This window comes from Dryobates pubescens, chromosome 1 (genome assembly GCF_014839835.1).
Source record: "Dryobates pubescens isolate bDryPub1 chromosome 1, bDryPub1.pri, whole genome shotgun sequence".
Taxonomy (NCBI): Eukaryota; Metazoa; Chordata; class Aves; order Piciformes; family Picidae; genus Dryobates; species Dryobates pubescens.
In genome coordinates, this window is record NC_071612.1 from 26,867,196 (window position 1) to 26,888,711 (window position 21,516).

The 21,516-nt window shown below is 52.3% G+C and overlaps 1 protein-coding gene across 3 annotated transcripts in view; it reads left to right on the forward strand.

Annotated features, from left to right (window-relative positions):
• Window positions 1–7,234: 7,234 nt before the first annotated feature.
• The window catches only part of CRACD (capping protein inhibiting regulator of actin dynamics), a 112,891-nt gene continuing 98,609 nt past the window's right edge, over window positions 7,235–21,516 (forward strand). Inside the window, exon 1 of one of the 3 annotated variants that reach the window (XM_054163155.1) lies at window positions 7,235–7,256. The gene's annotated coding sequence lies outside the window, so the exon portion shown is untranslated. Of the gene's footprint in view, window positions 7,257–7,427; window positions 7,607–7,643; window positions 7,990–21,516 lie in introns of those variants that run through there. The other 2 variants (XM_054163138.1, XM_054163144.1) reach the window with 2 other exon arrangements.

Sequence of the window (21,516 nt, forward strand, 5' to 3'; positions counted from 1 at the left end):
GGTGGAACCTCCTGTGCTGGAGTTTATATCCACTGCCCCTTGTCCTGTCCCAGGGTGCAGCTGAGCAGAGCCTGTCCCCTCCCTCCTGACCTCAGCTGTCAGATTTGGATAGACATTTATTAAATCCCCGCTCCAGACTGCACAGCCCCAGGGCTCTCAGCCTCTCCTCCCCAGGCAGTGCTGCAGTGTCTTCAGCATCCTCCTAGCCCTCATTTCAACATCAGCAACCTTCTTAAAGCTCTACGTTCCTACTACAGTGCAAGAAAACCGCTCTGGATCGTGAGTCTCATCACTCATCTCCCCCAACTGGAAGCTTTGGAGACCTTTTCAGCCGCCCCCAGGCCGTGGGCGCCAGCAGCAGCCACTGCCGTGTAACCCAGGCTTCTGCTCACTGTTTCCGCCCTCCCCCCGGCTCGGCCTTACGAGACTCACCGTTACAGCAGGCTCTTGCGGGGCGAGGCACTAAGGGCTCCGGGGAGGCTTCGGCACCGATGCGGCTCCGGCGGGGGAAAGGAAGCTGCAGACCCCGAGGGAAGGAGCAAGCAGCTGGCAGGCCGGGCGCGGGGGGCGGCCGCAGAGGGTACCCCGCGTTGCCCAGAGGCACAGCAGGCGGCAGCGGCCCAGGGCTGCCACAGCCCTCGCTGCCGGGACGGCGGCAGCCCAAGACCAGCCGCGGAGCGCCGCCGAGCCACGGGCCCGTCCCGCCGGCAGCGCCCGTCTCCTCCTCCTTCCCGGCGCCCCGGCGGACACGACGCCCGCCGCCGGGGGAGCCGGAGCCGCCACCCCCGCACAGAGACGGCCCCGAGCCGGCGGTTTGAAAATGGCGCGCGGAGCGGCGGCCGCTTCCGCCCCGTCACCGCGGCAACGGGGCACGCGCCCGCGCCCCCGGCCCGCCCCGCCAACCGCCGCCCGCACGCCCGCGCCCGCACGCCGCCGCGCCCCGCTCCGCCCCGCCCCTCACACGCCACCGGAACCCTGCCGTGGAGGGGCGGGGCTTAGCGGCGGCAGGCGGTGGCGCTTCCGGCGGCCGCCCCGAGTGTCATGGCGGTGCTGTGTGCGCTGGCGGCTCGCAAAGGTGAACCTGTGCGAGCCCTGCGGTCAGCGGCACAGCCCCAGGCGCATCAGCCTGCCCGGAGCCACATCAAGCCTGATCTCGAGTGTCTCCAGCCCTGGGGCCTCCACCGCCGCCCTGGGCAGCCTCTCCCACTGCTCCACCACCCTCAGAGTAAAGAACTTACGCTGGGGTGACCTAATAGCAGCCTGACAGTACCTGAAGGGGGCTCCAGGAAGGAAGGAGAGAGACTGTTTGCAAAGGCCTGCAGGGACAGGACCGGGGCAATGGCTTCAAGCTAGAGCAGATTTAGACTGGATGTTAGGAACAGGTTCTTTATTATGAGGGTGGTGGAGCACTGGAACAGGTTGGCCAGGGAGGTGGTTGAGGTCCCATCCCTGCAGACATTCAAGGTGAGGCTGGACAGGGCTCTGGGCAGCCTGATCTAGTTGGGGCTGTCCCTGCTGACTGCAGGGAGTTTGGACTGGATGACCTTTGGAGGTCCCTTCTAGCCTGGTCCATTCTGTGATTCTATGAACATCATCTGCTGCAGCAGCTGTGGTGATTTCATAGGTGGCAGCACAAAGCACCACACAAGGATGGACCTTACAAGCCTCAGACATGAGGACAGGAGCTTACTTCATCAGCCATGAATGGTGCTGGTGCCATCATGAAAATGAGTCCCCCTACTGATCTTCAGCATTCCTCAGCTCAATTTTAAGTTCAAAGTGATCCCAAGTTGACACCATTTCCTGATGCCATTCTGGGACAGTTGGGGCTCCCTTCTTAGTGGCAAAATACTCATCATACATTTGAACATCCATGTTTAGAGAGGTGTGGTTTAAAACTCTTTGAAGCACATTATGAGGGTGGTGAGAGACTGGCACAGGTTGCCCAGGGAGGTGGTGGAAGCCTCACCCCTGGAGGTTTTGAAGGCCAGGCTGGATGGGGCTCAGGGCAACCTGCTGTAGGGTGAGGTGTCCCTGCCCATGGCAGGGGGGTTGGAACTGGCTGATCCTTGAGGTCCCTTCCAACTCTCACAATTCTGTGATTCTATGATCACCAAACTGCTGTCATTGTGGTGACCAAAGCCTGTGCAGCTCTCTAAAGCTAATAAAAGATTACTAATGTTCAAGACAACAAATGACTGAAGCAGTCATTTCCCCTTCTTATAGACATTTTTGGTAAGCCACTTCATTCCTCTGGGCAGTAGCTTCTCTGTGTAGATTTAATTTGATTTCACCCCACTGCTTTCTCTGGCTGTTCTGGCAGCTTGCATTTTCCTTATACCCCACCTAAGGGCTTCTCTGAGCACTTGGTTCCAGAAGCTTCTGGGGCCTCTACCAGCTGCCTTCAGATTGATTGCTGATGATGAGCTGCTTTGCTGGGCTCTGGAAGGTGCCTGGGATTGCTCACACCTGGGGCAGTGTGTCCTGAGGGGAGCAGCAGGGTGCTGGAATTGCTCACACCTGGGGCAGTGTGTCCTGAGGGGAGCAGCAGGGTGCTGGAATTGCTCACACCTGGGGCAGTGTGTCCTGAGGGGAGCAGCAGGGTGCTGGAATTGCTCACACCTGGGGCAGTGTGTCCTGAGGGGAGCAGCAGGGTGCTGGTGTGTGCTGGGGGAGCAGGGGGTGTAGAGGGGCCTCAAGGCTCTGCCTGCCTCCGTGTGGAACTCCTGAGACAGAGCAATGCCATGGTGAGCTGCTGCAGGGCTGGGACCTCAGGGAGCCAGGGATCATGTTCTGAGACAACCAAGAGGTATGATGTTTTTTGCAAGCTCGTTTTTCTCAGTGCTGATTTAGTCTCTGGCTGTTTGTTGGGGAGGAGTGTCAGAGGGCTGTGGCTGGCTGCTCTCGCTGAAGGGCCAGTCAGATTCTGATAGGACTCTTACTTGCTGGCCAGCTCAGCCTGACCTTGTCACAGAAACAACCACAAACCAGCAACAGCTACCAGAACGGTGGGTTTATTGTACCCAACATTGCTCAGCATTCTTTCTGATCCAGTCAGGTTACCATTTGAATGTGCTACCACCACAACCAATCATTAAGCTTTAAGGAATATTCTTTCTAGAAAGATGAACGAAAATGAGTGTGCCCTCACTCATGAAAGGGAGCCCTCTCACTCAGGGGTGCCCAGAATAGACACTCAGGGAGGTTGAGGACTTGCTCAGTCTGTGGAAGTATCCAGTCTAATGAGGGGGTGGGTGGGGAGGTCTAGCTGCAAGGCTGCCTGCAACAGCCCCCTGAAGATTTTAAAGAAACTTCACAATTCGGTGTTTTTATTCCCATACATTTCTCTGTGAGCCTCCCACAGCCTACAGGCATCGTTTTCAAAACCAAAGATATCCCCAAACTGGGATGTAGGGCTCTGGCTGGCCAGTAGGCAAAGTGGCACAAGGCTCTGGCTGGCCAGGTAGCCCAAGTGGTGTAGGAATTTGACTGTTTGAAGTGGCCAGTTGCTCTAGGGCCCTGGATTGCCAGCCATCCAAAGTGGTTTAATAACCCTCTGGCATGGTAGCCAGCTAATATGGTGCAGAGATCTTCCTCAGCACCCATCCAAGCTGGCACAGGGTCTGAGTGGCCAGCCAGCCAAGAGGGTACAGAGAACTGACTGCCTGGGCATCCACTGGCCAGCCAGCCTCTGTTGTGTAGAGCCTTGGCTGTGTGACAGCACCAAGTGGTGTAGGGCTCTGGATGTTTAGAGGGAAGAAGTGTTGTAGGTCTCATTCCAGCCTCTGACCTTTCTTGGGCCACGCAGAGATCACAACAGCAGCAGCAGTATTAATTGCCAGACCCTAGAGCCTTACCCTTCATCCTCCAGCATAATTATCTTGTCAGCCAAATTGGGGGAGAGAGAAAGCCTTGGTGCTGTGTGGGCACTGTGCAGCAGCTGCTGAGACACTGCTGTGTTACCAGCACGATTTTAGCCACCAAGGCAAAAGCCTCCATCTGTCTCCTGGCAGGCTGCCCAGTTGTCTCTGTCACAACACCCCCGGCATGCAGCACAGCCTGGCACGGGGTGCTCCTTACACAGTGGCTCCCCATGCCCCTGGACAGGCTACTCACACCCTCTGGAGTGCCACACAGCTTGCCCAAGAGAGCTCAGTGTCCAAACACAAGGGCTACCTTAGGGCTCCCAGTACAGCATGGACATGCTTGGCATGTCCAGCAAAGGACCCTGAAGATGATTAAGGTATTGGAACATCTCTCCTGTGAGGAGAGGCTGAGCATGCTGGAGGTGTTCAGCCTTCAGAGGAGAAGGCTCAGGGGGAATCACAGGATCACAGAAGCATTCAGGTTGGGAAAGACCCTCAGCATCACCAAGTCCAACCACTTATACACTTATACAGTCCACTACTGTATAAGGTTCACTCCTAAACCATAGCCTCAACCACCACATCCAAACCACCTTGAAACACAGCCAGACTTGGGGACTCCACCACTTCCCAGGGCAGCGCATTCCAATGCCTGAGGATCTCCATGTATGTAAATACCTGATGAGCAGAAAGAAACAGCTGGGGACAGCCTCCTGACAGTAGTGTGATTAGATAAGTGCCTATCCAGCTGGAGTGTAACTGTCCCTTATCAGCTATATTAGGATCTCTGACTTTTTTAAATGATAAGAATAAAAATGATTGTGTTGCCAGCTGTTTTGTCTCAGGATTAGATTGATCTGCATCGGAGCTCAGGCAGAGGGTGAGCTTTGTAATTCACCATGACAGCTGTCTGTCCCAGCATCACCTGAGCAGAGTTGCTCCACCAGCTTTGCAAGTGGTGTGTCCCTTACCGTTTCAAGGTGACTGTTTGCTGGAAGTGGCTAGAATGGCATGAGGGCAAGTGGAAGAAAGTGGGGGAAATGAGAATGTCCGTGTCTTCTTCTCCCCCTCCTCGGTTTTAGTAGTGCTGAGCAGGGACAGAATGCAAACACAGCAAAGGGCTGCAGCGTGGTCGGTCAGCCCTTGGGCACGGTCTGCGGGAGCAGACTCTGCTCTTCAGGGAGCTCGTCACTGAGCTTCCAAAGGCAAAGGAGCGCGTTGACAGCCGAGCTTGCTTTTGTTTGGAAAGAGACGTGTGAGTTGCTGGCCTTAGAGCTCTGTGTGTGCGCGGACTCGATGACCTTCGGAGGCCCCTTTCCACCCCTCACATCCTGCGGTCTTTCATCTCCGCCTAAGTCCAAGGCGGAACGGGGGGCAGGCAGCGGCGGCTGGCTCCTCGCTGCTCCGCGGTGCCTTAGCGCCGCCTAGCGGCCCGCTGCCTCTGCTGGCGATGATGGCCCGCGGGCGCTCGCCAGCTCCGGCTTGCTCCGCGCAAACTCTCACGGCATCGAATAAACTCAAAGCGGAGAGCTGCCGACAGAGCCATGCGCCCCCGAAAGTCCACACACCACTTGATGCTGAGGTTTATGGCTGCACTGCTTCCCAGGAGCGATCAGCTCTTAAGGAGGAAAACTCCTCCTTTGAGCTTATTTTCTCCTCCAGGGAAGTGGAAAGATTGACCGACCCCCGGCCAAGTTAGGTCTGGTGTCACTGAGGAGTTTGACCCATGGGGAGGAACTGGCAAAAGCTGGATTCACCTCTTTTTCGGTGGCTACCTGTAAAGTTTTCTATCTGCCTAAAACTGTGCGAAGTGCTGTGACACAGCAACACAGATCAACCACTTGACAGGGCTCTGGGTGACCTGATCCAGTTGAGGACGGCCCTGCTCACTGCAGGGAGGGGTGGACTAGATGACCTCTAGAGGTCCCTTCCAACCCGGGTGATTCTCTGATTCTGTGGAGTCAGCCAAGCTCCTGGATCTTGCAAAGGAGTGCTGCAGAATTCAGCTCTGGTAGCTGGGGTGGTTTCTATGCTTCTCTTGGCTCAAAAGATGCGTTCATGCAATTGCTCAGGTAAAGACAGCAGGCACTGTACTTACAGGCATCTAAAGGCAGGCATCAACTGAGGCCTCAGCCTCATTTCTGAGACATCTGTGCACTGTGGCTATAGTTGTGAGAGGTCCACAAAGGCAATGGACTGCACCTCTCATGGCTGCTGCAGCTGGTCACCTGTACAACACTGCAGGGGGAAAAGTCTTTTCACATAGCTTGGTTGGGTTTGGGGGGGAGGGGGGGGTTGTTGTTGTTTCGTTTGGGTTTGTTTGTTGGGTTGGGTTTTGTTGTTTGTTTCCCACAAATAGCATTTCTGGTTTGGAAATTCACTGAGCTGTGAAGCACTAAAGAGTGGGAAAGTGTCAGCAAGTCCTTGCCTAAACTTCCATTCCTCATTTACAAATCAAATATTGGGCACAATCACAGAAAAACAAAGTGTGAGCTGGCTCTTTGGTCTGACCCAGCATGGGTGGTGGTGTTCTGTAAGACCCAGTTCCTTTTAAGAGCAGCAGAAGGACCACTTCTGACTAGGCAAGAGAGTTCAGGACCTGGCAGGACCCAGAGCTGTAAAGGTTTTTAGGTCTCAGACCACCTGAATCTGGAGAGCTTTCTCAGCAGTGGAAGATCATGAATCTCATCATCATTTTTTGATCAGAAAATAGCAGAGCCTAGATGCAGCTAAGTGATGCCTCTGATTTTACTGCCTTCTCCTTGGGAAGCTCTGGATCCAGTCTCCAGCACTGGTAAAATGTTCTTGTAGATAACTGGATTGGAAGAGTGGTGCACCAGGAGAGCTGATACTGGATTTAAGGACCTGGGACAGAAGCAAAGCTGTTTTCTGCGCTGCTTGTGTTGGGGAGCAGCTGGGTTCAGGTTGTTCTTTGCAGTTCTCTGTTTCGGTAAATGAAGGGGCTAAGTATACATCTGGCTCTTTGGCTAGCCAGGCACTGCACCCAGGTGTTGCCCTTGCTCTGAGATGAGAGCAAAGTGGGGTTCAGAGGTGTGCATGCAGCCAGAGCAGGGGGTCTCTCCAGTTTGGGCAGGCAAGCCGGCAGCGGGGTGCTCAGTGGTGCCAGCACCAGCGGGACCCTGCCGAGAACGGATCAAACCAGCCTTTCCCTGTCTTCCCAACAAGAGCCCGACACGGCCAGTCGGAGGGTGAAGGCAGGGGTTCGGTAGAGGCTCCGGCGGGGGGCTGGGGTCGGGGCGCGGCGCTGCGGGGCGCTGCCATGGGGTGGCATGCGACGGGCTGGGCGGCGGCTGCGGCACCGGCACCCACACCCCAGCACGGCGGGAGCCACCGGCTCTGCCCTGCTGACAGCGCAGAGCGAGAGAACAGGTAGGGACGGCCCCGTCGCCGCCGTGCCCGCAGCGGGAGGGCGCTTGGCAGCAGCCTGGCAGCATCCCGCACCGCGCCGCCGCCTACCCGCGGAGCTTCGCAGCCCGGTCTCGTCCCTCCGGCGGCGGCCGCGCCGTGCCTCGCCCGTTGCCGTTCGCCATTGTGCCGGCGGGGGGGTGCGGGCGGGTGCGGAGGTGTGCCCGCGGCCGCGCCGCTTTGTGCCGCCCGCCCTCCCGAGCCGCTTTGGGCTGCGTGCGGCACTGCGCTTGGCAGTGCCAAGGAGGAGCGGCCGCGCAGGGCGAGCGGCAGCGGATGCGCAGGGAGCGCAGCCGGGGCCGTGCCACATGTAGGTAGGTACCTGCCGAGGTCCGGCTGTCTTCGTGCGGGGAGAGGCGCAGCGAGGCGTGCGGGGGGACGGTGCCGCTTGATGGCTGCCGGGGAAGCCAGCGGCTGGGCTGGCTCTGCCGCGCTCCGCCGGCTCTTTGTTAGCGTTTTCCCAGAGAGTGCTGCCTTCCTCCGGCTTTGTTGGAAAGCAGGAGCTGTCAGGAGGATGACTCTGTTTCACGCCATGCCTCTCCAGAGCAGCAGCATCGCTTTGTTTGAGCTCCCGTAAGCCATTTATCACGGCACTGCCGTCACGTTTTAATGAGCTATGAAATCTGCTGCTTTTCACGCCTGGAAGGCGGTGGGACAGCGCTGCTGCTGCTTACCCAGCCCTTAAGAACCGGAGCAGGTAAGCCAGGGGTGGTATAATTCGGCGTGGGAAATTGCTGCCTTGTACCATCTCCTCGGTTAGGAAATGCCTGTATAAGAGATGGAAATGCTTGGAACGTGGCTTCTCTGTGTCACTAAGAGATTCTTTTAATGAATGGAGATCTGGGGTGGTGGCTTTAATTAATTTTGCTGGTATTGGCATAAGGCAATTAAAAATCTGCTTCTGTAGCTGGAGTACACAGAGCATTAGCATGGCCCTGCTCTGCCATTCCAAGTGTGAAAATGCCCCTATTAAAAAAAACACCACCCAAACCCACAGCTCGAGGGGTAAATAGAGCCCTGGAAACCACAACTCTGCATCCTGAAAATTTAATATGCCTGACAAGAATGGCACTGAAAGTGATCTGCTCTTGGGGGATGGGGGCACGGAGAAAGCAAAGGGTAATGTGCAGCCACAGGCCTAATAATAGAAACTCTGTGGAGAATGGGTGTACAGATAATATAATTTGTTCTATTCCCCAATGGATTTTCTGGGCAGACCTTCAATGGTGTGTAGCAATTGCATGGGAAGAGCTCTTTTCTTACGACCTGTCTCATTTAAGCCACTCCACAGCAGCAGCATGTAGCAGGTCCTGTGTTTTAACGGCTTTAAAGATGATCAATTGGAGTCAGAGCTGAATTTTCTTGGGTATTTTGCAGTGCACACTGAAATTCCCCATCACCAGAAGAATTCTAATTGCACCTTGCATAGACAATGAAGTCTTTTACCTGCACCAAAACAGTAATCAGTGGGCATGAATGTTATTGTGAGTTTCTTCAACAAAGCCACTGAGATGTGTTTTTTTTTTTAGCTTTTAATAGAGGCAGTAATTAGCAGTGCTGCCTATAGCTTCATTTCTGTGGTCTGAACCCAGGTCAGGAATTCATCAAGTGAACAAATCCAATTCTTCCTCCTTTGTTATCAATTTAGCTCATTAGAGGCTGTGTTTAGTATTGAATATTTCATGGCAGCAGTGAGCTGGTATGGGGGAGTATTGAAACATCACATGAAGGTGATTGGTGTTATGTATTGATGAGAATCCCAAGAATTAGCTGGAAATGTTGATCAATAAACATGGCACGTAGCAAAGTTTATTAATTAATATGGCAGGTAGCAAAGAGGTTGCTGCTGGTTGTTATTTGGTCTTATTTTTCTGCTCCAATGGGCAGATGTAGCTCAGAGCACCCTGCTGTAAAATGAAGGAGCCTTTTCATCACCTATTTGGGCAGTCCTGCATTTTAGAGAGCATTGCTTCACACTTAGCAATGAGTTTTGTTTCTTCCCCTGTGTGCTGTATAGTTGTTTTTTGTTGGTTCTTTTGAAGTGCATTGATAGTGAACATGTGAAGTGTGGTGTTAAGCATGGATGTCTGCTGTGCTCTGTGCTAAAACAGTGACCTTTCGTCCTCCTTTATTTTGTGGTCTCTTTGTTCCATACAGGTGGCTCTGAGCAACCTGCTGTAGTGTGAGGTGTCCCTGCCCATGGCAGGGGGGTTGGACCTGGATGATCCCTGAGGTCCCTCCCAACCCTGGCAATTCTGTGATTCTGTGATGTTAACTCTTTATCAGCATGTAAACAACCTTGAACTCAGGATTTTGGAGTATGGTCTGCTGAGACTGGTTAGTTTATATTCTGCCTTTTCTACAACCCAAGCCCAGCTCATGCAGGCTGAGCAGGTTTCCAGGCAGCTCTCTGCTCTGCTGCAATCTACACTGTCACAAGTTTCTGCTTTCAGAAAATGGAACAAGGCTGCAACTCTAAAATACTTCAAAGCATTAAGAGAGAGACACCCATGCACCCAGTCTAATTAGCACCCCTCAATCATTTAACCTGTGAGCTTCCAGCTTCTTTCTGCATCCTGCACAGTGCAGAGATCACAGAACCACAGAAATGTCAGGGTTGGAAGGGACCTCAAGGATCAGCCAGTTCCAAGCCCCCTGCCATGGGCAGGGGCACCTCACACTACAGCAGGTTGCTCACAGCCACATCCAGCTTGGCCTTAAAAGCCTCCAGGGATGAGACTTCCACCACCTCCCTGGGCAACCTGTGCCAGGCTCTCACCACCCTCATGGGGAACAACTTCTTCCTCACATCCAATCTGAATCTCTCCTCCTCTAGCTTGGCTCCATCCACCCCAGTCCTATCACTCCCTGACAGCCTAAAAAGTCCCTCCCCAGCTTTCTTGCAGCCCCCTTCAGATCCTGAAAGGCCACAATGAGGTCTCCTCAGAGCCTTCTCCTCTCTCTCCCAGCACAAGCTGTGCATTTTTATACCATGCAGGAAACAAACCCATGATTTGATCAAATCTTTTGCCTTTATCAAACAGTAGATACATACACAAGCTCAGCCACAAACTGCTGCCAAGAGAAAAAGAAGTTCCTGAAAACTTAGAGCATACTTTTTCAAGGGCCTGTTTCTGTGGCAGTAATGTCTGGGTCTAATTGCATGTTCTGAAAAGCATCCTTATAAGTTTCCCCCTTCTGATTACAGCCATGAGAGTAACTGCTGTGGCTTCTTCTGCTTTGCCTCTTAGTCACTCTGAACCCTGCTTTGCAAGGTAACTCAGTCACTGAGCACTGATCTGCCTGTGAGTAATGCAGCTTAGGGTTATTTTAACCTATCCCTACAGTAGCTGTGGCAGGTAAGCTCTGTTTTAAATGAGAAATGCATGGCACAATGAGTGTTGGCTGGGATGTGATGATCACTTTGTGAATAGGAATCTGTTTGGTGGTTGTCTTACAATGAAGTCTAACATCAACAGAATTTTTATGTAGACAGCCTAAGCTCAGATGATTGTTTTGACTTTGTTTCCTCACAAGCCAGGAGAAGAACAAGGATTGTTAGCATTTTCTCTTTTGATATTCTGAATTATTCATATTTGAAAATCACTGACTGATTAGGGAGGGGTTGGCTTTCCTCTGCTGTAAAAGCAGTGCTCAGCCTCTACTCCACAAAGGCCCAGACAAGAGACTTCAAGCACATGGGGCTCAGCCTACTCCTGGCATGCTGGAAGTGTGCTGTCAGTTTCTTTAGAGTCAATAATGGAATCACACAATCACAGAAGCATCCAGGTTGGAAATGACCCTCAGGACCACCAAGTTCAACCTAAAACCCTGCTCTACAAGGCTCACCTCTAAACCCGAGCCCCAAGCACCACATCCAGACAACCTTCAAGCACATCCAGGCTTGGTGACTCCACCACCTCCCTGGGCAGCACATTCCAAGCCCTGACCACTCTGCATGGGAAAAATGTTTCCTACTGTCCAGTCTAAACCTCCCCAGTCGCAGCTTGAGGCCATTGCCTCTTGTGCTGTCACTAATTACCGCTGAGAGGAGACCAGCAGCAGCCTCTCCACAAGGTCCTTTCAGGTAGTTGCAGACAGCAATGAGGTCTCTCCTCAGCCTCCTCTTTTCCACACTAACCATCTCCAGCTCCTTCAGTTGCTCTCCATCAGATTTATTCTCCAGGCCCTTCCCAGCTTCCTTGCCCTCCTCTTCCCTGGCTCCAGCACCTCCACATCTCTCTTGGATTGAGGTGCCCCAAACTGGACACAATACTCAAGGTGTGGCCTGACCATAGCCAGGGGACAATCCCCTCCCTGCTCCTGCTGGACACAGCATTGCTGATCCCAGCCAGGATACCTTTGGCTTTCTTGGCCACCTGGGCACACTGTTGGCTCCTGTTCAGCTGCTTGCCCATGAGCACCCCCAGGTCCCTTTCTGCCAGCAGCTTTCCAGCCACACTGCCCCAAGCCTGGAGCATTGCTTGGGGTTGCTGTGACCCAAGTGCAGGACCTGGCACTTGGCCTTGTTGAAGCTCCTCCTGTGAACGCTGGCCATGGATCCAATCTATCCAAGCTGCCTAATAGCTTCTGTCAGCCTGATGGGAATGTTGAGATTCTCTAAACACCTTTGTCATTAATCCCATATATTGGAATATGATTTAATAAGGTTGGATGATGTGCACATTCCATTACAATTAATTAGGTTGCCTTCTATCAGGCTCTTCCAGCTTCCACTGTTGAATTGCATTAATGCTTTCACTGAAGGGGCCACAGTCTGTTGTTTTAATCTATTATTTAAATCACTTAGTGATGGATTAAAAAGTATGTTTGCTTCCATGGAGACTCTGTCAGTTCTGTCTTTGGGCAACAAGGAGTTGTTGTGCAGATCTTGTGCTCCTTGTTTGTTCCCGTCACTTCCTGGAGGGACTTTCACTCCTCTTGATTCTCTGTGTTGCATGTCATACATTTTCTTTGCCCAAGAACTGAAGCATAGTCTGGCAGAAGCATGCAGCATTTACCCTTACCTGCTACTGCTGAAGCCTTTCAAATAGATGAAATTGCCTTACCCTGGGTGATCCTGCTTTTGGCAGGGGGGTTGGACCCCATGATCTCTGGAGGTCCCTTCCAAGCTCTAATGTGCTGTGATCCTGTGACTTGTAATAAATAACCTTTTGAATGGATGCTGCTCAAGAGCTGGTGTGCAACGTGGGCCAAATTGCAGCCACTTGCTAATTAAAATCAGCAGGGAGAACAAATGTGAAGGTCTTGCTGCATATTGTCTGGGGTGGGTGGCTTAGTGCTGTGGTTGTGCAACATGTTAAGTGGAGATGATTCAGAGGCTACTAAAAATGTACAGCATGCATCAATACATTTTTAAACACAGTTCTCTTTCTGCTTTGCACATGCCTGCTGCATGCCAAGTTGCAGACATTCAAGTTCCATGCTTCTGACAGGAAAGCTGGGGAGGGACTTTTGAGGGTGTCAGGGAGGGATAGGATGGGGGGGGATGAAGCAAAACTAGAAATGGGTAGATTCAGATTGGATGTGAGGAAGAAGTTGTTCCCCATGAGGGTGGTGAGAGCCTGGCACAGGTTGCCCAGGGAGGTGATGGCAGCCTCATGCCTGGAGGTTTTTGCAGCCAGGCTGGATGTGGCTGTGAGCAACCTGCTGTAGTGTGAGGTGTCCCTGCCCATGGCAGGGGGGTTGGAGCTGGCTGATCCTTGAGGTCCCTTCCAACCCTGACAGTTCTGTGATTCTATGAGTCTTTAAGGAAAAAATGCCATGTCCAGCTGGGTTAGTTGATGGAACTGAGTGATGGAGCTGAGCAGGGTTAGTTGCAACAACATGAGAGCAATCTGAGGAAGTGAAAGCTTTCCTTGCACTTCAGTGTTGAGGTGTGCAAAATGCTGTGCAGGTTGGTGACCCCTGATCCTTGTGGTCCCTTCCAACTCTGACTGATTCTGTGATTCTTTTTCATTACTCAGTGTGTTTGAAAGTCAGCAGTCAGACTTGGGCAGCCTCACAGTCAGCTCAGCCTAGTGATCTGTGGTAGAGCTTCTGTAGGAGGATGCTGCAGCTAGGAGATTGTTTACTGTGAAGCTCAAATGTGGAGGGAGTGTGATGGAAAGGATGAAAGTGAACTGAACCATACAGGATGCTGACTTTCATGTTGATCTTCAAAGAAAGTTGATTTTCTTCAAAGTAATTTGCTGTCCTCTTTGGGGTGTGTGTGTGTGGCCTTTAATAGAGCCCTGTATGAAAGTCCCGCACAGAAATAAAGCCCCAAACAATTACTGTGAAACAGTTTGGCCCAGAAAAGGAAAACAGTGGCAGAAACCCACGTGGATCCCTGGTGTCTGTGGGTACCTGTTGGTGCAGCCATGCTGTAGCTGGGTTGTGTGGCACTATCTGCCCCCAAATCTGAGCTGCCTTCCCCTTTGCAAAGCCTCTCCTGTTGCTGCTTGTGACATTGCCACGGTCCAGCCATGGGGGCTAGAGTTCATCACATGTCTTTGGGACTCAGGCTAATTCCTGTCTAAATTCACCTGAATGAATAATTGAGAGTTGAACTGATTGTTTTGTTTCAAAGACAAATAAAAAGCTAACCTAGGCTTTTGCAAACCTTGTGCCACCATTCTGCTTTGTGTCTAGGCTCCAGGTCCTGCTAAGCTGTTATCTTCTCAAGGACTTACATGTTTGCCCAGGTGGTATCACAGAACATTAGAGGTTGGAAGGGACCTCCACAGAGCATCCAGTCCAACCCCCCTGCCAGAGCAGCATCACCCAGGGCAGGCTGCACAGGAATGCATCCAGGTGGGGTTGGAAAGGCTCCAGAGAAGGAGACTCCACAACCTCTCTGGGCAGCCTGCTCCAGGGCTCTGCCACCCTCACCATAAAGAAGTTTCTCCTCATGTTGAGCTGAAACCTTCTCTGTTCAAGCTTGAACCTGGTGTTCCCTGTCTTATTATTGTGCACCACCAAGAAGAGTTTGGCCCCCTCCACCTGCCCCCCAGCCCTCAGCTATTGATAGACATTGATCAGATCCCTCTCAGCCTTCTCTTCTCCAGACTAAACAGCCCCAGGGCTCTCAGTCTCTCTTCCCAGGGGAGATGCTCAAGTCCTCTAAGCATCCTCCTGGCCCTCCCTTGGACTCTCTCCAGCAGGTCTCTGTCTCTCTTGAGCTGGGTAGCCCAGAACTGGGCACAGGATTGCAGGTGAGGTCTCAGCAGGGCAGAGCAGAGGGGGAGCAGAACTGTCAGATGTCTTCAGAGCATTGTAGTTTACACACATGCATCTGTGGGAGCTTCAGCAAACAGACTGGGAGATGGTTTGTTTATTCAGCACACAGCCCTGCAGAGGGTTTTCCACAGGGACCTCAATGGTGCTTGCTACACCTGCAGCTGACATCTAGACAGAGAGGGACTGTGAGTGGGCTGGGGACAGAGGAAAAGCTGAGTTATTCATCAGGACAAAGATACTGCAGATACCAGCTGGGTAAGGAAGGGGTTGAGTGGTATTTCTACTTATAGCTTCAGAGAATCACAGAATAGGCTGGCTGGAAGGGACCTCCAAAGGTCATCTAGTCCAACCCCCTCTGCAGTCAGCAGGGGCCCACTCAGCTGGCTCAGCTGTGGTTCATGGTAGCTTGCTTGAGGAGTTGCTGCAGGAAATACAAACATTGTGTTGTGACATCAGCATGCAAGACACAAGAGGTGATCCTTCCCCCTCAGTGCAGCAGTCCTCCTCAGCTGTGACACCTTATCCAGCTGGGGTGCATGCTTCAGGAAGGATGTGGAGGAGGGAAATGGAGAGAATCCAGAGGAGAGGTGGTAAAATATCAAAAGATTTGGAAACTATTACCTCTGAAGGAAAGCTGAAGGCTCTGGAGGTTTCTCATCTTTTTAAAGTCTCTCCTGGCCTCAGGAATCCTTAACATCTTTGCTCCCTAGTGTTGAGCAGATTGTACTTTGTCTCCTGACAAGTGCTGTGGCTGGCAGGACTGCCCTGTATGGGACATCTCCAAGGAGAGCAGGAGTGTGAGCAGAGAGATTCAGAACTTTCCCTGGGATCAGTTGTCTAGGATCAAGTGTGACATTCCCTTCTCTCTTCTTTCATGGTGATTCCTTTACCAGTGTCTGGGCAGAGCATGCAATGGATCAAAGGGCCAGGTGGCTTTGGGAGGAATCTGAGATCCACTTGGCACAGGGAAGAGGAGGATGGGAGGGCTTGGGTACAGATTTCACAAGAAGCTGGATTGTGATGAATAGGATGAGAGATAACCACAGGGCATGAGGAATATGAAGGGGACCTGAGGTGTTGGGGTGGATCATAGAACTCTTTCAGTTGGAAGAGACCCTTAAGATGACTGAGACTAGGTAAGGAGCAGGATACAGAGCCAGATGGTGGCTGGAAAATGAGGATACACAGACTCACAGAACTGTCAGGGTTGGAAGGGACCTCAAGGATCAGCCAGTTCCAACCCCCCTGCCAAGGGCAGGGACACCTCACACTACAGCAGGTTGCTCACAGCCACATCCAGCCTGGCTGCAAACACCTCCAGGCATGAGGCTGCCACCACCTCCCTGGGCAACCTGTGCCAGGCTCTCGCCACCCTCATGGGGAAGAACTTCTTCCTGACATCCAATCTGAATCTAACCATTTGTTTTGTTCCATCCCCCCCCAGTCCTATCACTCCCTGACAGCCTAAAATGTCCCTCCCCAGCTTTCTTGTACATGATCTTCTACACCTTAGCTGAGGGCCTGAGGTTGTGTCCTGACACTCCTGCTTTGGCAGATCCATCAGAAGTGATTTCTTGATCTTTTCAAATGGAGAGTGACCACCTGCTAGTGCCATCAGGTGTTCTGTTCCCTCAGATAACAGGGATCAGTGCTGGGGATGCAAAGGCTGTGCTGCACCAGGCTGCTCCTGGTTGGGTCTGCAAAGCAAAAGATGCAAACAAAGCATTTTCCAGTTTTTTTTTTGGCCAAAGAGGGTTGCCAGGCTTGCAGGGAAAGGAAGGATGTGCCAGAACTCAAGTTCCCTTGCAAGGGTTTAGCCTCTTTGTGTGTGTTTCTTTTAGTTCAGTCATCAATGCCATCACTCAATTTCCTTGTGCTCACCCAGCTCAGGCTTTATGGAGTGCCCAGAGCTGGGGTGCCCTCCCTGTGAGTCACAGCTGAAGGGTTTTGTGGTTTCTGTGGCATCTGTTCAGGAAACCAGGGGCTACCTGGAGAAACTGAGACAGAGTGGCTTAACTAAAGCTTTTCTCCCACACTCAGATGCAAAGCTTAGCCAAAGGCCCCAAAGCCTAATCAAGGCTTCCTCTTGCTATTCTGGCTTTTAAAAATATTGGGGTTTTTGGGGTTTTTTTTGGTACAGTGGTAACAGTGAGGTGCAGAAAAGGTCAGGTCCTAGTTCCCACCTAGCTCAGTGTGAAGCATCAGTACTTTCCCAGCCCTTGCAAATTACATGAGGAGGAGCTGCCTCTCATGGCAAGAAGATCAAAACAGAAGAGCTTTTGCTTCCCATTCCTTCTCCTTGTGGAAAGGAAATACTTTGTTTCATGATAGGGCACTTTCCCTACCTTTCTTGATAGTCACAGAATCATAGAGTGGTTTGGCTTGGAAGGGACCTTAAAGATCATCTAGTTCCAACCCCCCTGCCATAGGCAGGGGCACCTCACACTAGATAGAATCACACTATGGTCTGGGCTGGAAGGGACCTCCAGAGGTCATCCAGTCCAACCTCCCTGCAGTCACATCCTCCACTAGAGCAGGTTGCCCAGAGCCCTGTCCAGCCTCACCTTGAATATCTCCAGGGAAGGAGCCTCAACCACCTCCCTGGGCAACCTCTTCCAGTGTTCCACTACCCTCACAGTGAAGAACTTGTTCCTCACATCCAATCTAAATCTGCTCTGCTCTAGTTTGAAGCCATTGTCCCTCATCCTCTCCCTGCAGGCCTTTGCAAACAGTCTTTCTCCAGCCTTCTTGTAGCTCCCTTCAGGTCCTGGCAGGCTGCTATTAGGTCTCCCTGGAGCTTTCTCTTCTCCAGGCTGAACACCCCCAGCTCCCTCAGCCTGTCCTTGTAGCAGAGCTGTTCCAACCCCCTGATCATTTTCATGGCTCTTCTTTGGACCCTCTCCATCAGGTCCTTGTCCTTCCTGTGTTGAGGGCTCCAGAGCTGGATGCAGTAACAGAAGAGAAGAAATGTACTCAGGCTTGACAGGGCTGTCATAGTACCTAAGTTCATAGAATCACAGAACCACAGAATCAGCCAGGTTGGAAAAGACCTCAGAGATCATCAAGTCCAACCTGGCACCCAACACCTAACACCTCCTGACAACTAAACCATGGCACCAAGTGCCTCATCCAGTCTCTTCCTATACACCTCCAGGGGTGGTGACTCCACCACCTCCCTGGGCAGCACATTCCAATGGCCAATCTCTCTTGCTGGGAAGAACTTCTTCCTACCATCCAGCCTGAACCTACCCTGGCACAGCTTGCGACTGTGTCCTCTTGTTCTGGTGCTGGTTGCCTGGGAGAAGAGACCAACCCCCACATGGCTACAACCTCTCTTCAGGGAGTTGTAGAGAGCAAGAAGGTCTCCCCTGAGCCTCCTCTTCTCCAGGCTAAGCAACCCCAGCTCCCTCAGCCTCTCCTCAGGTTGCTAAGGAATAAAACAAGGCTGATTTTTCTTGTTCTGTCAGGATCCTGTTCCAAGCTTGGTAGATCCTCTGCAGGAGCCTACTCTGGGGGCTGTAAGGATGAATGGTGCCATACTGCTCTCAGCCCAGGACTTTTGGCAGTCATTGGTTCATTGCTTCAGGCATGGCTCATGTTTGGAGGAGGGGCAGGCACCCTCAGCCTGTTCCTGTGGATTCTGATGTTCTTCCCAAGCCCCTGTTCCAGCCTCTCCTGCTGGCAGCACAGGGCTGGGTGGTACCAAACAGCGCTGTGATGCTTTTGTGCTGGCCAGTAGTTGGATCTTGCAACTACCCACACAGCCTGCTGAGCACTCTCATGGGTTACTGGGGTCTGCTATCCTGAGAGCAGCACCTGACAGCTGGCAAAATGCTTGCTTTGAGTGATTCTCTTTCCTCAGATAAAATGGGGAGGGGGTGGGAGGTAGCTGAGCTTTGGAGCACACAAATGTTTCTTTGCATGTGAAGCGAAGGTTCTGCTTAGCCTGGGCTACATCCCCTTGGACCCCTGCCTGCTGGAACACCCTCTCCAGCAGTGGAAGGATGGATCCCTGCTGCCTTAAAGCTCACCTTTCCTGTCACTCTTCAGGAGCCTTTCCAACCAGAGGCTGTGTCAGTAGGAGGAGGCTGTGCTCCCAGCCAGAAGTCACTGAAGTCATTTTTCGCTCCAGCCTAAGCGTTTCTGTGGAGCTCTTCCGCAGTGTCAGGGTAAAGAAGATGGAGATCCATTTGTGACTCTGAGAGGGTGCCCAGTGCTTCTGTTTGCCAAGCACAGCAGTGACAGTGGCATTAGCTGCTTGACTGCAGATTGCATCATTTTATCTGCAGGCTGTTTATTTACAGCTTGACTGGTTTGAAAAATCCCCTTCCATTTGCACCACTCCAGGTGATGCCACCTCAGCCCTAGGTGCCTCTTAGCTTCTTTCCCAGCGTATTTGTGACAGCAGCTGTCCATTTTCAGACCCCTGGGATGACTCTCCATCCTTCCAGCAGTGACCAATTAGCAAAGGACGGTTCTCCTGGGCTGGGACAGAGCTGGTGTAGCTTTGGGTGCTTTTGGCTGTCACACTGAACAAGAGGAACAGTGGTGCACTGCAAGCCAGGCTTTGCAAGGATTGTCCTAGATTTGGTGAGTGGCAGCTCACCTGCAGGTCAGGCCACTGAGGCCTGGAGGATGTCCTTGGCTTGCCCTGCTGACACTTGGTGCTTTGGCAGTGCTGGGCAAGGCAGGAGGCTGATTGTTTGAAGATGACTTCATCCATTCATTCAGCCTTGCAGTATGCAAGTATGGCTTTACACTGCCATGACCTGGAAAGGCTCCTGGTGGCAAGCTGCTGGCCATGCTGCAGCCTGAGCTGAGCTCTCTTCTTCTTCTTTTATTTACTTATTTATTTATTTTTTTATTATGGGAAGTCCCATCCAAAATTTTGGTGGGAATGTCTCCTTTTAATTCACCTTCATCTCCTCTTTTGCCCAGCACCAGATCACCAAACAGGAATGTCTGTCTCACAGGCAGGTGGTCCAGCAGATGATCTGAATCACTTCCAGCCAATGGACCATGAGTGGTGTAGCACCTTAAGAACTGACATTGGGAACTGGCTTGAGAGCAGCCCTAAAGAAAAGGCCTTGGGGGTGCTGGTGGAGGAGAAGCTCAACAGGAGCCAGCAGTGAGCACTTGCAGCCCAGAGAGCCAAGCAGAGCCTGGGCTGCAGCAAGAGAATTGTGGCCAGCAGAGCCAGGGAGGGGATTCTCCCCCTCTGCTCCACTCTGCTGAGACCACAGCTGGAGCTCTGGGTCCAGTTCTGGAGCCTCTGTTCCAGGAAGGATCTGGAGGTGCTGGAAGGTGTCCAGAGAAAGGCCATGAGGATGAGCAGAGGGCTGGAACTTCTCTCCTGGCAGGCTGCTATTACGTCTCTCTGGAGCCTTCTCTTCTCCAGGCTGAACACCCCCAGCTCCCTCAGCCTGTCCTCATAGCAGAGCTGCTCCAATCCCCTATTCATTTTCATGGCCCTCCTCTGGACCCTCTCCATCAGCTCCATGTCCTTCCTATGTTGAGAGCTCCAGAGCTGCACACAACACTCCAGGTGAGGTCTCAGCAGAGCAGAGCAAAGTGGCAGCATCACCTCTCTGGCTCTGCTGGCAATGCTGCTTTGGATGCAGCCCAGGCTGTGATTTGCCTTCTGTGCTGCAAGCTCACACTGCCTGCTCCTGTCCAGCTTCTCATCCATCAGCACCCCCAAGTCCTTTTCCTCAGGGCTGCTTTCTGTCCTCTCCTCCCCCAGTCTGTACTGATAGTGAGGACTGTTCCAGAAACACAGTTGAGTCTTCTTTCCCCTTCTTTTCCTGCTTACCCCTGCTGGAGCTGCCCAGCTCTCATGCTGAGCAAACTTGTCTGTGTTTTCTGTATAGAGCAGGATCTGTTCCATACATCGTGGGTATTTATATCCTGTAGATCTGCCTCTAGATCTGCATGGCTGGAGCCCACATCAGACGTCCTGATTGTCAAACCCTGACTGCACTGGGAAGGTTTGTGAGGAAATGAATCATTTGGTCTGCAGAAATGGAATCATTTGGTCTACAGTGCAGAGCACGACTGCTGTGTGGCAAATCAAGCTTTTGTTTCTAAACAAGGAGGGAAATGTTGCCTAACTGCCCATTAAGTCAGCTCCAGCTTTTCTGTTCTCTAAGCTTTTAGTACTTATCTCATGAAGAATAATGATTTTAAGTGATGTTTTGGGTGCAGTACCCTCCGTGTTTGTCTATGGTTGGAGAAATCTGTGCAGTGTTTCCCTTTTGGTGTTGTTTTGGGTCAGGCAGATCTCTCCTGCCATGAAGGCCTCAAACTTCAGAGCAAAATGGGAGCAGTTTTATTTCTGAGAGACAGCTGAGGCTCTGCATGCCTGGAGGGACACTTTGAGGGTTTTCATAAAAACCTAATTTAAAAAATAAGATTAAGAAAAAAATTAATTACAGAACATTAGAGGTTGGGAGGGACCTCCAGAGAGCATCCAGTCCAACCCCCTGCCAAAGCAGCATCACCCAGGGCAGGCTGCACAGGAATGCATCCAGGTGGGGTTGGAAAGGCTCCACAGAAGGAGACTCCACAACCTCTCTGGGCAGCCTGCTCCAGGGCTCTGCCACCCTCACCATAAAGAAGTTTCTCCTCATGTTGAGCTGAAACCTTCTCTGTTCAAGCTTGAACCTGGTGTTCCCTGTCTTATTATTGTGCACCACCAAGAAGAGCTTGGCCCCCTCCACTTGACCCCCAGCCCTCAGCTATTGATAGACATTGATCAGATCCCTCTCAGCCTTCTCTTCTCCAGACTAAACAGCCCCAGGGCTCTCAGTCTCTCTTCCCAGGGGAGATGCTCAAGTCCCCTAAGCATCCTCCTGGCTCTCCCTTGGACTCTCTCCAGCAGGTCTCTGTCTCTCTTGAGCTGGGTAGCCCAGAACTGGACACAGGATTGCAGCTGTGGTCTGAGCAGGGCAGAGCAGAGGGGGAGCAGAACCTCCCTAGCCCT